Here is a 4931-nt window from a genome sequence, read left to right as displayed (position 1 = left end):
AGTTTTGTGTAACCCTGGAGAGTTACTAAGGGGTTCTAGTGTGTTATGAGTGATGTTAGTATTTTGAGTTCACTGTTAAGTTTTATTAAGTTAAATTATTTTGTTGAGAATTAATAAAATAGAAGATGTCTATAATGTCCTGATGGTCCTTGAAGTATACAGGGGGAAGTACCGCCTCCTGCCGTTCACTGCATAGCAGCTACGGATATCAGGAGAGAGGGAGAGGAAGAAAAGTCCGTTTTTCCAAGTGGAAAGCGTGGTTGTTTTTATCCTGTACGGTGGAAATAAGCTATCTAGGAATTGTTGTTACCCAGAAAGGAGTTTGTTACTGCTCGGATTCTTCTGGGTGAGTTAATTTGTTGTGAACAAGAATATTGTGAGTTTAAGCCACTAACGATGACATGCTAGCGGCTATCGCGGCTATTGCTATTAGCCATGTGGCTGTACATGTGTGATTGTGAGGATTAAACTGTATGTTAGAGTTTGTTAGCTTCCTATGACGATGCATGTAAAGATTGTAAGTCATATGTATGCTGTAGATGTTGATATGTTCCTATATCAATCCTTAATTGCGTTCATTGTGAGGTGAATACAGTTTAAAGAAAATGGGGTTATGTTTCTTTGTAGTTGTGCTACAACGCTTCACCATCGCCATTTTGAAGCTCCAGGAGAGTCCATTTTATTGGTTACTTTGGTAAGAAGTTATCATTGTCTATGTTTTGGAATATTCTGTCGTTCTTTCTGTATACTGGAAAGGTAAAATGCAAATTTGTTAGTATGTATGAACGAAACATAAGAAAGGATATATGTATAAATGACTAAATATAGATTTTTGAATGTTATTCTGACTGTGTTATACAGGTCAGGTTTTTTACTTGGGCGTACAGTTCAGTGATGATCCAGTCCAAAGATGGCGAGCCACCCCTCCAGGACCCTTGAGATGATTGCTCTAGGAAGAGAACTAAATTCTTTGGACGAACTGTGAACTGTACAAACTCTACTTAAGTGGTAGGACAGATTTGCACGTCATTCCTCCTTTGCACATCCTGCAAAGAGAATCCTCATTGCTGGACTCACACTTAAGGGTGTCGGCTGACACGAGAGAGAGAGACTGAGTCAAATCCCCCGGGGTTGTGTGTGTTTTGTTTATTATTTTCCGTGACTTGGGCCCAATTTTTCCTTTCATGTACTGTTATTGTTTTCATTGTATGTATGTAAGATTCTTTAATTGTGAATACAAATTGATCAAACCAAGTTCTCAGAGCGTTTCATTAGTCATCCACTGCTCCAGTAGTCGAACCTCAGCTATTGGCCCAACACACAGGTAACCATTTAAATCTGTATCCCAAGTGTTGAAAGGGGTGTTACATTTGTCTGAATAAAGACCTTTGGGCAGACAAGACCAAAGTTGAGAGCTTTCGCTATAATGGACAGTGCAAATCTTTGTCAAAAACCAAACCAAACACAGCATCACAAACACTGCACAAACCGTTGCCATGGTGGTGGAGGAGGTGATGACTTGACCACATTACCTAGGCAATCAGTTGGCCATGAACTCCTCTGACTACCAAAGTATTCTATAGTCCAGTGTTTCCCAACCTTTTGGAGCACATATTTCACATTAGAAAAATCACACGGCACACCGCCAAACAAAAATGTCACAAAAAGCAGCTTCATAATTTTTCCCTGTGCACCAGGTACAGTGGAATTGGCTCGGTTTATCCCCAGTATTCCTTTTTTGCTTTCTTCTAACCACTGATCATGCTAGGGCCTTCTTCTGCGCCGGAATTTTCCCCAGATTGACTACTTTTTCATTTCAAATATTTATCTATTGCTTTTACACACTGCATCTCACAGCGTGACTGTTATGTTTTACTGGCAGTTGGCAACCCATTTATTTAGAGCAAGTAGTTGTACCGCCCTCTAGTGGAAGAGAATCTAATTGTTTGGTCTAAGCGATGGGTCACTCCGATCTACTAATCAGGTGGAAACGGATAATCTTCCACGTCACACCTGATCATTTCTCATGGCACACCTATGTGCTGCGGCACACTGGTTGGGAAACACTGCTATCGTCAAATGTGAGGCCATTTGTCCAACAGCTTGACCCAAACTGGGTGACGCAAGAGAGCAACTATTCCAAGCACACCCTCAACATAAAGGCTGAAAAAGATTAAGAATCAAAGTGTTATAATGGCCCAAAGTCCAGGCTTCAAACTAATAAACGTGCATAAATGAATGTCTGCAAACCTCAATAAACTGAAGCAACACCGTAAAGAACAGTGGGCTGAAAGTCCTCCACAGCAATGTGACAGGTTGTTCTACAGAAAATGATTCTGAAAATGACCCTAACAACTCATTGAACCATGGGGTGCTCTTAGTTTTTCACACACTGCACAGAATCCTGTGAAACAAAATCGTCTTCACACGACTGTACAGTGTACCTGCCGATTTTAGTCTCTGTCAGATAGTAGATCCTAATGCAACAAAGCAAAATCAGTTCTACATGACAAGGTGCTTGGATCTTACCAGAAGTCTGAGGCTCATCTTGTTCAGTCAGGCATGAAGGGTGCAAACATTAATAAAGCACCAGACACAGAATGAAAAAAACAGAGTGAGAGAAAGCAAGGTGTGATTTATAGGAGAGAATTGCTGGTAATGGTTTGGGGCTAAACAATAGTGTCCCTCTGGCCTGGTCTGCATTTCATAGGATTGTGATGAAGTTGTCATAAGCACGCACCACTCCGGTAATACAATCCTCTGGGGGACGCTTAGTTTTAATTTGAATGTCAAGAAAATAATCGACTTTTATTGTTGGCAGTGTGTGTGCGCTTGCGCGTGCGTGAGACGGAGCTTACATAAATCCATACCTGTCTGTCCATCTAAACTTTTGGATCCACGTGAATATTAAACTTTTCTTGTGTGAAAATATCCATCTGCAAAATATAAGCGTAAGGTAACACAGTTTAAAAATGAATTTTCAAAATTAGTATCCCCCCTCTTGGTACAGTGTCACTACCAATAAGACAGTTCAGCAACATTTCACTGCTTTCTTCCAAAGGCAGCTAATACACAGCGACTGAATTCAGTTATGGTTCTCCCGAGGCTTGGTATTTTACGTCCTTCCGAACAACACACAGAAAGTCTTTCAACTATTGCATTGTTGCTCGCAGCTGCTTGGAAAGTTGATAAACCCAAGGGCTCCGGAATTTTCTAGTTCTCTCTTCAAAACAAATGTATTTTTAAAATTTGATCTGGGCTGAACTTTAAGAAATAAACAAATAAGACTTATGAGTTTTTTTAATAAACAGAAATGTAATGTAGGGGGTGCTCATGTTTCCATATGTGCAATAACCAAATGTCATGGGGTAGGGGGAAAATATAATTAGAAAGTGTGAAAATATAAGAGAGAAATGGATCCAAACAGCCTAATTAATGCGAAGTAAAGAATGTATGGACTCGGAGCAGAGCAGCTCAACAGGAATCTGGCTTTAACACACAAGCCAGTCTCAAAGTAATAAATAAAGATAAATGTAGCGCGTAGTGTATCATCATCAGTAGTGCTCACATCCTCTCCAAATGCTGTGCGTCATAAACAGCATTTCATTAAAATGACTTACTTTGGGGCCCCATCTATAAAAATCACTGCTCTGTGATATAAGTAAGTACTGTCAACACAAGTCGCCACCGCGTTTCACCACGTACATGGAGGGGCATCATGGAGAGAGCAAAGAGAATTTTGTTTGTAAAGGATTTGTGTAATCATGTGAAGATGGCATCTAGAGGAAGAAGCACAAAAAGGAAGACTGGGTTCCTTCATAAAGCCTCTAATATTGTTATTAAAGCTTCCCTGGAAGGCGTAAATATCGACCTGAGCATGGACTCCTTCACAGACCAGTGAATTTGCTGTCCCGCCTCGCTAGTGCCATCAAATCAATCAACCTTTCTAATTAACTGCATCCAAATGAGGCATCGTCGTCTGTGCCTCCAGAAAGACCCCTTTTCCACATCGCCTCTTGCACACACACAATGCTCTACATGCCCTGAGCTCGGTGCTATTTCTGCCTGCTCCCTGCCTCTAACCTCACACTCGGTGTCCTCACAAGGTATTCAAACAGATCCAAAAAGCACATCTGACCCATCTCTTTACTTTGATTGAACATTGCAGATTTTTTGGGGGGAGTCTATTTTGCCTCCTTAAATTGAATTAGTATTTTGAGTGACAGATAAACATTCTATAAGGAAGCTGAATGCCTGTGAACTGTTTTGGATATGACAGAGTATCTCTTTGAGGGCTGATAAAACAGGAAGCTCTGCAAGGAACATCTGCTCAACAGTACAAATCAGCCCCTGCCAGCCAATTTTCTCTCTCTCTGTTCCACTTTCTTTCTTTCTTAAACGCTCTCTCCCGTCGCTGCTTCTGGCGGAGCCGGGGAGTGGTGCTCCTCTTAGCGACACCCCCAGGGCACTTGGAGGAGCTCCAGATGTGATCATCCCAAATTGTGGACTGCAGTATCTCTGGCTTTTTTCCATGCATCCAGCACTTGTTACTTCATTTAAAATCAGTCCACATTTCAAATTCAGTCTGAAAATCAGATTCTTCTCCGTCCTCTCTCTGGGTTGAAGAATTAATTGAAAATGCAAAGTGTAATCAGATCAGCTGAATAAAGATGAGTGGCTTAAAGATGGCAGATATGAGTGACAATTCACATGGCTCTGCATGAGAAATGAAGAGGCTGGTTGAGATAATAGGGATGTGGGTTTGATCAGTGTACGAGCTGTTAATGGTCTGTTTTGGCAGGCGGTCTGGCTGGTCCCCCCTGCCCTCTTACGCTGGCTGCAGTTACTGGAAATAATTTCACTCTGAAATGCATCTGTAGAAAAACTAATTAAGATAATTGTCTCTTTATCTGGCTTTCTTTTTAACTTTA

At 41.1% G+C, this 4931-nt stretch overlaps 1 long non-coding RNA gene across 1 annotated transcript; it reads left to right on the top strand.

Annotated features, from left to right (window-relative positions):
• Window positions 1–215: 215 nt before the first annotated feature.
• On the top strand, window positions 216–1246 carry LOC146620122 (uncharacterized). The gene is made up of 3 exons (XR_014906670.1): window positions 216–346; window positions 628–694; window positions 862–1246. It is a non-coding gene; the product is annotated as an uncharacterized LOC146620122 (long non-coding RNA).
• Window positions 1247–4931: the final 3685 nt, after the last annotated feature.

Source organism: Diplotaxodon limnothrissa, linkage group LG13 (genome assembly GCF_057381915.1).
Source record: "Diplotaxodon limnothrissa isolate DT_005_m linkage group LG13, D_limnothrissa_male_GT1.1, whole genome shotgun sequence".
NCBI lineage: Eukaryota > Metazoa > Chordata > Actinopteri > Cichliformes > Cichlidae > Diplotaxodon > Diplotaxodon limnothrissa.
This window is presented reverse-complemented; position numbering and strand designations above follow the sequence as displayed.